The sequence below is a fragment of the Pristis pectinata genome, chromosome 4 (assembly GCF_009764475.1).
Source record: "Pristis pectinata isolate sPriPec2 chromosome 4, sPriPec2.1.pri, whole genome shotgun sequence".
NCBI lineage: Eukaryota > Metazoa > Chordata > Chondrichthyes > Rhinopristiformes > Pristidae > Pristis > Pristis pectinata.
Window position 1 is genome coordinate 38,290,809 of NC_067408.1, and position 12,120 is coordinate 38,302,928.

The window sequence follows — 12,120 nt, forward strand, 5'->3', positions numbered from 1 at the left end:
AGAAGATGATGAGATGGCAGGGATCATTGCAGTCCACTAAATGACAAGTCTTGCCCCAAAACATCTTATCTTTTGCACAATTATCTAAAGACTGCCCCTGCACATTGAATGTTATAGTGAATATGATCATCAATGTCTACTTTTGCCAAGAGATGCCACCCAAGAAACAAGAGGTGGTCTACATTTTCCTGAGTCTCAATGTGAACTTTTAATGATAAAAGATGTTTGAACAGTGGGGACAGGTTAACAGAGGATCTTTGGCTTACGAATATTGAGTGCAAGGGCCACACTCCCATACGCTTCACTAATCTAGTCAACAATGGATCATTTGCATAAAGCAGCTCAACCGCAAATGTTGGAGTGTTCATTTGTTTGGAATGAAGTTGCCATAGGTCATATAGTTCCCATTATTTCTGAAGAGTACCTCCACTCTTGCGGTGAAGATTTGTGGCGAGAGATTGATAAAATGTCAGGACTCTGGCATGGCCTTTTTTGACACTGCTCTTCATTGAGATTGATTCTGTTGTGGACCCATTGGTTAGAATCATGGCTTCCATCATTAACTATTGCAAATATGCAGACACTTCTCCATATCAATTTCTTCTTCTTTCTATTTTATAATCCTTTAACCAACAGCAAGGAGCAAAAGAATTAGCTCAACATATTTTAAATGCTCTTAGTATGTTAAAATAGCATAACTGAATTAAGCTACAAACTAAGCCCAAGCTCCTCAGTTCTCAGACTAAAACATTCTTTGTTACGTAGTTTCTTCTTTCACTGCAGTTAATTTATTCTTCTTGTCCATGAGATTATATTTCTCATTTCATTGTACTTTGAATCATCTGTCTAGGTTTCTGTTTTAATATGCTCCCTGTTCTGACCCAATCCAATTTTTTTTTTAAATTCTCTTTCCTACATACTTAAAAGCTGTATATCAAACATGTGCTGTGGAAGTTGAAGTTTAGACATAATACAATTCTTTATTTTGCTAAAAATCCACAGGACCTGGTGCTTTTTAAATACATAATAAAGTCACAATAATAAGTGTGTCATTTCTAAACGGGTTAAAAATGATTCAATGAAGTTAAACTTGACAGGAAGAAATAGCAGCAACATGCATGTAATATAGTATGCAGCAGGCAAGAGAAACGTAGGAAAATGGATCACATTTCACACAAGAAGATAGGAGTAGACCACCAGACCCCTCAAACCTGACCTGCCATTCAATGAAATCACTGCTGATCTATGCTGGCCTCAGCTCTTTTTCTGCACCAGTTCCCCATAACCCTCAAATCCACAATCCTACAAATATTAATCTATCGCCTTAAGTATATCTCCACCACCCTTGGGGGCAGAGAATTTCAGAAATTCACAATCCTCTGAGAAAAGAAATTTTGAAGTGATGAGTGGATCTGCAGAGAGGAGCTTGCAACGAGTCGCCACACTCCTTCTACAACCCTCAGTTTTAAATGACTAATTCGTAGCTATGTCCCCTTGTTTGTGACTCTCCCACTCATGGAAACAACACAACATCCACCGTCAAGTCCTCTTATGTGTTTGAATAAGATTACCCCCCATTCTTCTAAACTCCAAGGAATACAGACCCAAACTGTCTAGCATCTCTTGAAAAGACAATCCTCTCATCCAGGAATTAGCTTGGTGAACCTCCTTTGGACTGCCTCCAATGCTATCACAACTTTTTGCTTCAGGTCAAGCCCATTGAAAACTTCCTTGCTTACAGCACCATTTGGATCTTCTTAGCTGTGCCCGGCAGTCACCAACAGATTCCCACAAAAACACAAGTGCTGGGCTAATGCAGAACTGCTGCAAGAGGACCAGAATTTATCGTGCAGTGACAGATGCTGCCACATCTAATCACTGCACTCCACTGATGGATTCCACTTGCAGTTCAGCAGCAAACCACAGTCTTGCTGGGAGTTCCCAGTAGTTTGCTGGGGAAATTACTTCTCCAATTAGACATGGCTTTGCATCAGAGATCCCAAATATTTCAAAGGGGAAATCTCAGCTTAGGTAATAGGAAAGGTGTTATTTTTAGTTTGATGATTTTTTTCATTAAACTGAAAGTACATTAAAACATACCTATAATCTAACAATTAATTTCATCAACTATAAGAATTTTTAAATGCTTCTCAATGATAGAGATATGTAAAAAGGTGTTAAAATCAATGATATGTTTCATCACCAGCTCTGCATTGTCAAATGTTGCCAAGGCATTTTGAAGCAGGCTCTCAGCATTTTACTAGCTGACATCAGGGCACAGAGGCTAGTGAGATCAGCCCCCCCCCCTACATCTGGTCTCAGTGAATGTGTGTGGGTGGCAGGCCTGGCCCAGGAAGATGCAGACATTATGTGCATGGCAATGTAGACTGAGATTTTCCCCCAAATGGGTCACACTTAAAACACAGGAAACAAGATAAGGCAAGCTCAACATCCAAAGTTTTAATTCCAAAACAGATCTTTTCACTTCCTGGAAAGAAAAAAGAAAAAAAGACTGATGTTCCACTCAATGCAATTAGGATCAGGTTGAGCAGCACCTTTTATCTGCACACTCAGGGATTCTTGATTTTCTTGTACCACTTCACTGCACCTCCATCCCAAAACAAAGTGCCAGGGCTCTACCCCAGTATCCACGAAATTTATTTCTAATCCACCCATCATGAAAGTGGATACATCTTCCTGTGTCAATTTGTAACTGTGATATCAGAATGGAATATTCCTTCAGTTATAGGATTAACATGTCAGAGTTCACCTTGGAATTCAGATGATGTGGTATAGCCAATCTGGAACCTTTTACCCAATGACAGCAGATGGATGGAAGGTGGGTGGAGGAAGGATGCCTCTGCCATATCTTTATTTTGTTTGTAGTTAACCCTAGCCTGTTGGCCTATTCAACTAATTATACATCATCATTTGGCCCCTATTCTTCTCATTGCTGCAATGCCAATGACAAGCATTTTGGAAGCCTATCTGAATAGCAGGGCTGAGAAAAACACTGATTTTGAAATATTTCCAACTGGACAGGCAGAAAGTGGAAAATGAGAAGCAGAATTTTAATGGCAGAAAAACATCTTTTTCATAATTTACAGCCAGTTTTACAGAATGCAAGATAGAAGCCCAATTTGGTGAGTTATCTATTGCAAAAGACTAATGACAATTTACAGATTTACTGCCATCTTGTAACTTCCCCAATGATTCAATGGAATTATAGTGCTACTTCAAGGTAAAGAGAGTCCAACTTCCTTAAGAAGTAGCTAAAAAAAACATTATCTACCAATTTAGCCCTTTCCTCACATTTTTGACCTAAACCAAGCACAAGTCAGCAAAATCTTTTGCCTTCGAGCCTGCCATCTGCAGTTTGCTGCCCTCCCACCACGTGAACAACATGCACATCCTTCATGCCATATGGAGTACATTTCATTTGGCTTTTATTCAGTGGCCCACATTTGACTGATCCTCCATGAATTGACTCCCCGACCCAGGCTTTTCACCACATCAGAAGATTGTCCACTACATGGTTGAGCAAACAGCACTGGGAAGCTCATCTTTAAAATGTCTCTAACATTACTGGGGACACTCAAAGTAAGACAATACCAGCTGTAGTTTCACAATAAATTAGAAGCCTGTTTCAATGCAGAATGGAACACTATCTGAACCACTCCCTCTCTTACAGTTATTATGACACCTCTGACAAAGTCCACGACAACGTAGCATAAATGAGATATAAATGCAGTCAGGCAAGTTTCGATTTCTTGCCATGCAATTGTATCACAGCAACTTTTAAGTTCCAGATATGACTTGTAACTTAAGCACATTCCAGCCCCAATTAAGTTATCAGGCAGGTAGAATAAAATGACAGAATGTTCTAATGCTGAAGAACTTGTGTTAACATAAGTGCTTTCATTTAAAGTGTAACCCAGAAGCTTTTTAATCAACTGATACATTTGCCCAAGAATGCTGCCTCAAAAGGTGAAGCTACATTTCCTACAAGTAACCAGTTCTTTAATTACCTATTCAGTCCAAAGGACTCCATATTCATCATTCTGCCTCTCATCTTTCCCACCCACTTCTTCCAGAGTTATTTCAGGATTTAGGCCACCCCTCCCGCTATCCTTCTTCGGGCTTACCATCCCTTTCATTAATTTGTGCCTCTACAGCATCATATATTTTCCTAGATTACATGCACATTAACATGAACAATTCATTTCACTGTGTGTTTTGATGTACATATGACTAATAAAGATATCTTACAATGTTTTCCAAGAAACTTTCATGACTCCTTTATCTTTTGGCAATAAAATACAACATGTATTCTACCAAACTATAGGCAAATATCCAGCTACATCCTGGAAGAAGAGGAATGACCCTTTCATCCTTTGGTTAATGGATTCCAAGGAGTTCTGACGCATGGTCTTCCACTTGAAACATAAACTCAGTTTCTCTTCCAACAGATGTGTCCTGATTTGCCGAGTATTTCCAATGTTTTCTGTTTTTATTGCCCTTGAAACTGCACTGGTTAGGGCACATTTCATGTTTCAACTGAAAATAATTTGCATAATTATAAACAAATTCAGCAATGAAAGAGGATCTTACTGCACCTACTCCCAAACCTAATATAGAAGCAGAAAAAACCGAAACTGAGCCGCTCAACTGATATAATTTCGGCAACTTTGAAACATGCAAAACAAATTGTCAAATTGCATCCACTAATGCCTGTACACCCAAGAAAATGAGTGTCATTTAAAGAGCCTTCCAGAACTAGCAAAAGGCTTAGAAATTTAACCTGAAAGCTTGGGGTGCATTGTAGCCACAATCAAAGTTGAGGAGAATCAAACTTTAAACCAGCATTAAGATCACAAAGCAATTACAAGGCTGAACCTACACTTAAACGTTCCCAAACCTTGGCACTAGTTTGGAATAAGCTACTTAGATTGTGCCAATATTACTAGCATGAAGAATTTCCGACTACAGTCCATAATCACCATGACTGGTTATTTCCGACTCTGTAATATTACCTACCCCTCTCTGCCTCTTGCCTCACTTACTGATGAAATGCTCATTAATACTTTGTTGCCCCCACGCCTGTTAATAACAATGCAAAATCTGAACTTTAAAATTCATATCCTTGTTTCAAAATCCCTCCAGGGCTGCATTCCACCGCGTTTCTAATCTTGGTAGTCCAATAACAATCAAATATCTACCCAACTCCAATTGTGGGCTCAAGGATTACATTATAATTGCTCATGTTGTTCACTTGGTGGAGGGCAGTTGAATTGCACCACTCATGGGCCCAAATGCTGAAATTCTCCATGCATTTCTTTTGCTGAAAGTTAATGACAAGGAAGGCTATTCATCTGATGACACCCCATACTGATTAATAAAAACTACCTGGCCAAACTCCACCTTCCAGAACTAGTATTCCTGCAGGTTACAGCTCTGTAACTGCTCATGTAATGAGGATTTCTACCTTTACCACCCATTCCTTTTTTAATCCCGTTTTTCATCCCCAAATCTAATCCGGTTGCCAATAACATCAAATCTGCACTTCCTGGTTTTAGACCCCTCTCCCAAGGAAAATCGATCACTCTTATTTATTACATCAATGCCCATCAATTTTATATACCTCCCCTCAGCTACCTCTGTTCCAAAAAAAAGTAAGCCTCAATTATCCAATCTTTCCTTTTGGTAATATTTTTCCAATACTGCCAACATGCTCACAAACTGGAGGAACAGTACCTTATTTTCCGTCTTGGAACCTTGCAGCCTAATGGCATGAACACTGAATTCTCCCACTTTAAGTAATCCCCACACCCCTTCCCCACAACCACCCCCCTCTACCACCATGCTTCTTCTCTCTCCTAGACTCTTTTTTTCCTTTCTCTCCTTACCTTTGACCCATCCCCCAGTGGATCTGCTCTCCCCTCCTCCCCCACACCTGCCTATCACTATCTCTTACTTGCATCTACCTATCACCACCTTGTGCCCACCCTGCCTCCCCTCTTTTGTCCACCTATCACTGCTCTGCTTTTCCCTCCTATATATTGGACTTCCCCTTTTCCAATCTTCAGTCCTGAAGAAGGGTCCTGACCTGAAATGTTGACCGCCTGCTTTTCTCCACAGATGCTGCCTGACCCGCTGAGTTCCTCCAGCATCATCGTGTTTTTCATGCTCATAAATCTCTTCTGCACCCTCTCCAGTGTTGTCACATTTTTCCTGCAATGTGATGATCCTAACAGTGCACATACTCATGCTGTGACCTAGCAAGTGTTGTGTACAGTTCTAGTATAACCTCCCTGCTCATATTTAACTAATAAAGGAAAGCATCTGATATGTCTTTTTAAATTACTTTTTTCAAACTGTCTTGCCATCTTTAAGGTCTGTGTGCAGACATTCCAAGTCATTCCATTTCACCACACCTTTCTGTATCTCCCCAGCTAACGTGTATTCTTGTGCCTTGTTTCACTGCCCCTCAATGCATTACTTCACATCTTTCCACAATGAATACCATTTACCACTTTTCTGCCCAACTAATCAATCCACCTTCATGCAATCTAAAGCATTCCTCCTCATTGTCAACAACGTAACTAATTTTTATATCATTGGTACGCCTTTTCCATCGTGCGCCTTAGGGTAAATTAAAATCATCACAAATGCAAGCAGCCAAGAAATGAACCCTGTGGAACCTCACTGGTAACAACCATCCAATGACCCTTCGAACAGTGCTCTTTTCTTTCTGTCACAAATTTGGGTCCAATTTGGCACTCTCCTTGCATCTCATGAGCTTTAACTTTTTTTGACCAGCCCTGTCAAATCTTGACTGCATAAAAACTAACTGCTGGAGGAGCTCAGCCAGTCAGGCAGCATCTGTGAAGGGAAATGGACTGTCAACGTTTCAGGTCGAGATTCTTCATCTGGGCCCTTCAGCTATCTATTTCCCTCCACAGATGCTGCCCGAGCCACTGAGTTACTCCAGCAGTTTGTTTTTTGCTCCAGATTCCAGCACCTGTACTGTGTGGGACTAAAACCGTATTAAATGGGACTGATTCAGAACAGATCTGTTAGCTCAAAGTTGGGCATCTATGAGGTGGCCTGGACAATCCGTAGCAGAAATGTACACCACCGCAGTCTGTGTAACCTCATGGCCCAGCATATCTCTTGTACTACCACGAACATTAAACCACAGGATTAACCCTGGTTCAATGTGAATGCAGAAAGATATGATGGGAACAGCACCAAACACACACAGAGAAAAGAGGTGCCAATCTGGTGAAGCTACCAGTCAGTACTACATGCATGCAGAGTTAAGTGATATCTCAACCAGTCAATCAGATTGAAGCCTTACAGTTCTGCCACAGCTGGTTATGAAGAATTAAAGAGCCAATTTAAGTCATTGAAAGCATATAAATCGAACAAGTAGATCTTCAGAGGTGAAGTGAGTGACTGCTCTTGATATCAAGGTAGATTTGACCACAAGGTGGTATCAAGTAGGCCTGGTAAAACTGTTCAATGCACCTCAAGGGCAAAATGCACCAATGGTTGGAGTCCCACCTTGCACGAAGGAAAATGATTGTGATTGTTAGTGGTCCATCACCTTAGCACCAGGACTGCACTGCAGGATATCCTCAGGGCAGTGTCCTAGGCACAACTATCTTCAGTTGCTTCATCAACAACCTTCCCTGTTTATTGATGATTGCCCAACGTTCAATTCTTTTCAAATCTCCTCAACAAATTAAGTATTCCATGCTTACAGGCAGCAAAACCTGGATACCATTCAGGGATGGCTGGCAAATAACATTCACACCACAACCAGGCAATTACATCAACATCAAGGGGTCATGATTAACCAGAAAATCAACTAGACAGCCAGATAAATCCTGTGACTACAATAGCATGTCAGAGCCTAGGTATTCTGTGATGAATGATTCATCCTCTGACATCAAGGCTTTTCCACCATCTACAAGGTGCAAGATTGTGATGGAGTGCTCTCCACTTGCCTGGAAGAGCACAGCTCCAAAAGCAATCAAGATGCTTGACTCCATTAGGAGGAAACAGCCCACTTGATTGCTACCCCAACCACAATCAAACTTTTATTCCTTCTACAGTGGTGCAGTGTTACCTACAAAATGTATTGCATTTATTCACCTAAGCTACTCTGATACCGCTTACAAGGGGTTTAGCGCTTCAGGTACATGAGAACACCACCACCTGCAGATGCCCCAAGTTGCAAACCATCGTCACTTGGAAATAGATTGCTGATCCTTCATGATTACTGGGTCTAAACCTTGGAACTCCCTCCCCCAACAGTCTTGTGGGAGAATCTTAACCAGAAGGACTGCAACTGCAGGAGGCAGCAGTTCACCAGCACCTTCTCATGGGCAAAAAATGTTGGCCTTGCTACTGATGCTGAGATCTCAAGAAATTAAAAAAAAGATTGGGCTGTTCAGGAGGTTACTAGCACATTAAAGCCTGGCTTTTCAGATATGCACTTAGTTATTTCTACTTGGAAAGAATGGCTGGTTGTTAATTTTAAACCCAAGATTGATTGCTTAAGCTCCAAAGGGGCTTCTGACAATAGTGGGGGCCAATGAAGTTATATTAAAGTTGGAGCAGTCTAGGTAGGAGCTAAAAGGCCTTTTACTGTTCCTGTGGTATCACAGTATTTATTCTTCAGAGCCATGGCATATATCTTGTTTGGACAAATCAAAATAACAAGACCTGAATAATTGAACTTATCAAATTTTAGCAACTAATTACCATATAAATAGGCAATATACTTTTCCCACATCAAAAATGTTTATAACGCTTTTAAGGTTGTATCTTTTTCAGTAGAATGCGGTTTGGGAAGAATCTTCAATAACATCACCAATACATTTTCTCACAAAATCAGTTGCACCATCAGCATGAAGTAAGAAAAATTGCACAAGAGATTTGGTCATCAGATATGACACAGGAATAATTCAAGACCAAATGTCTATATTACCCAATTGTCCTTTGTGGCAATGAGCTTGATATACATTTTCCTTTTGCACTTCTATTTCCCAAAGCAAGTTAGAACAATTACAAAACATTTAATCAGGCAATAAAAACAGAAATCTCTCTTTTCTCTCCCTCCCTCTCTCCCACTGCATATTCTCACGGAACAAGGTACATTAAGTCCTTGCTATTGAAGGATAGGGGCATGGACTTCTCGCAGTTAATAAAATACATAAATACCACTCAGACCAATGGCAATGACAGCAAGGCTACAAGGGCATGCAGTGGTCAACCCCTCCATGCATATAACAATTTTCATGCAAGTTTCCACTTGGAACTTTCAGTTTGTCACACAATCACTCCCGACCCAGTTCCAGCCACAAACCTACTCTCATTCCTGATCCTGGGTGTTCCCAACCCAACTCCTCTGCACATCAAATATTGATATTTCACTACTTGCCCATACAAGGCATCAAATGCAATATCTTAGGGAAAATAGGTCTCATCAAACATCACAGAAGAGAGCTCTGGAGGAATGCACTATATTGACTTACACTCTTGATGAGTACACAGATCAGCAGATGGTAATGACTTAGTATGACGTTAACTGCTTTCTCCCTCCACAAATGCAGCCTGACCTACTGTGTCCTTCCAGCATTTTATATTTTACTTTCCAGTTCTTCAAGAGTGTGCAAGAGAAAAGGAGAGAAGATCTAGACAGAGATAAAATGGACAGAGACAAGCATGCAGGAGACAGAACAAGGAGAATGAATGATTAACGAAGAAAGGATCCGAAAACAATGGAGTAGAAATGAGAAAATGTGGAGAGAGTGGGGTAAAACAATTCAGTCTGAGCTCATAGATGAAGAGTAACTATTTGATCAAGACGGTATAGCAAAGTTGACAGCTGTGAAAATATAGCAATCTGGAAGTTCTACTATTTTGCATGTGCATCATTGATCCACCTTAATGGACACTCATTTCTTTTAAATCTTATTGAGGGAAGCAACTATATTATGGAGGCACACTGCAATGGAGGGCTGAAATAATGCAACTTTTCCTATAATCTGTTTCTAATAATCGAGAAAAAAATCCTGGCCTTTTAGGAGCAATTTATCTGTAACAAGCAATGCAAAAATCAGCCATCTTTGCATTAAATTCAATTTACAAGAGGTTTCTTGCAAATAAAACACTCCCTCTGGCAAAGAGAACAAAGAAACCAATTTTAACAGCAGGCAGCCAAAGTCCAATGAACTACCAAAACACCCATTTAATGAAGCTGTACCCTGCTGTGCAAAAGAACCAGCACATTACAAATTCCCTTTGATCTGCCTTTCACTCTGCTGGATTACTAATGTTGGAGATCAGTTGGGAAGCAGTTGCTTAAATAATCCAAGGTATTTTCTTTAAAAATAAAATTATACTTTTGGTAAGCAGGTGTGTTGCATACTTGGTAGCAACCATAACTCCAGTTCAATCTAAATTCTTCATAGGCTGTAAAACATTTGCAGTAGCTTTGTTTCTTGTTGCAGACTGCTAATAAGTGCAGTTTTATTTTCTCTAGTTCACACTAGCTACAATTTTGTAATGTTTAAAGGTGGACAAAGAACGCTTTATAATTGCCAGCCGATAAGGGATTAAGCATTCTTCAGTGGTCTCTAGTATGTACCAGTTGTATCATGAGGTTGTGCAAAAAATGTCAACTCCCCCCACCGAAAAACTTCTTCAACACTATCCCACATTGCTCTTGGGATACAATATTATGCCAGTTTAAGATGTATACAGTATTGTGGCTATAGCCTTACTCAACAAGAGGAGTAGCTGCTGCTGCAAGAATTTCAAAAAGCAATAGAGTATTGTAATGCAGTTGCTCACAATGGAATTTTGTCCAAAGATGGCAAAGGTGGTTTTTGGCTTTGAACTTTTTTTAAAACAAAGTGGCACCATGTCAAACATGACATCTTAAAAAAAGTTTGGGCACTCTTTTTAAAAGTCCTTCCTATTGGTTAAACAATCACACAATTGTTGCCGCTTATTTACATAACCCAGCAGCACATTTAACTGCATGGTATAAATAGTACAAAAACAGGCCAATCAGTCCACACCAGCAAATTCATGCAAAGCAACAGAGTCTGACATAATACACAATAGGTTTTAAAAATGAATGCATGATAATGATATTCAAATCTTAAAATCTCAAAATGACTGATGCAGTACAGATCAATTTATAAAACATATTCCATGGCAACATAAAATGTTAGTTTTGTTACTATTTTACTAAAAAGGTGCCATGGAAAGGACCTCGAGAAGTGCTAAATATCATTTACTAAACAAGCAGTCTCCTGGGAGCCCCGGCATTACAAAAATAACCAGCATTAAATGCCACTCAGTCCATTTTAGTATATTTAATACCGACTGAACAACAGTGCTGAATCAAGGAAACCAATTCTTCTCCAAGAACCCAATTGCATTCTCAGAAATCAGACAAAAATATGAAAAACTACACTAGTTCTTAAACCTGTTGGAAGCCTACTTCGTCAGGCAAATACATACAAGAACATTGGAAGCATGCTAAAGTAAACTACAAAGAGCTCAAATAAATGTTATGCCATTCAACCACATCAGGTCCTGAAAGCTCTCCATAACTGTTCAAATGTAAAATATAAGACATTACACATAAGTAATAAATCAAATCCTATCAAAAATATCACGTACATAAAATGTTGTGCCGTAGTTGACCTATCAGAAAAATATTACACACTAAAACAAGTGCCCATTGTAATAATAACTTGAAAACTTCTACAAACAGTTCAAAATTAATAATCTAATCCAGTACTAGGTATCAATGCATCCTTTTTCCTCTACAAAAATAGTATAAGATTGCTATTCCCTTTCCCATTGAATATGGAACTACATTAAAAAATGTCATGCAGTTCCATATTCAACAGGAAAATAAAGAAACATTTAACATGTCATTATGACACTTTTTTTCATACAAGAACTGCTGAAACTCATTACTGCATATATTTCCCAACACAAGTTGCTTATCCAAGAACTATCTGATGCAAGAGCACTGAAGATTGAAAACTGATGTTTACAAACACACAATCCACAAGCAAATTAATTATG

The 12,120-nt window shown here is 39.5% G+C and overlaps 1 protein-coding gene across 5 annotated transcripts in view; it reads right to left on the reverse strand.

Moving 5' to 3' along the window:
* Positions 1 to 12,120, reverse strand: part of ergic1 (endoplasmic reticulum-golgi intermediate compartment 1) — a 76,840-nt gene that overhangs the window by 51,297 nt on the left and 13,423 nt on the right. The window lies entirely within an intron of this gene.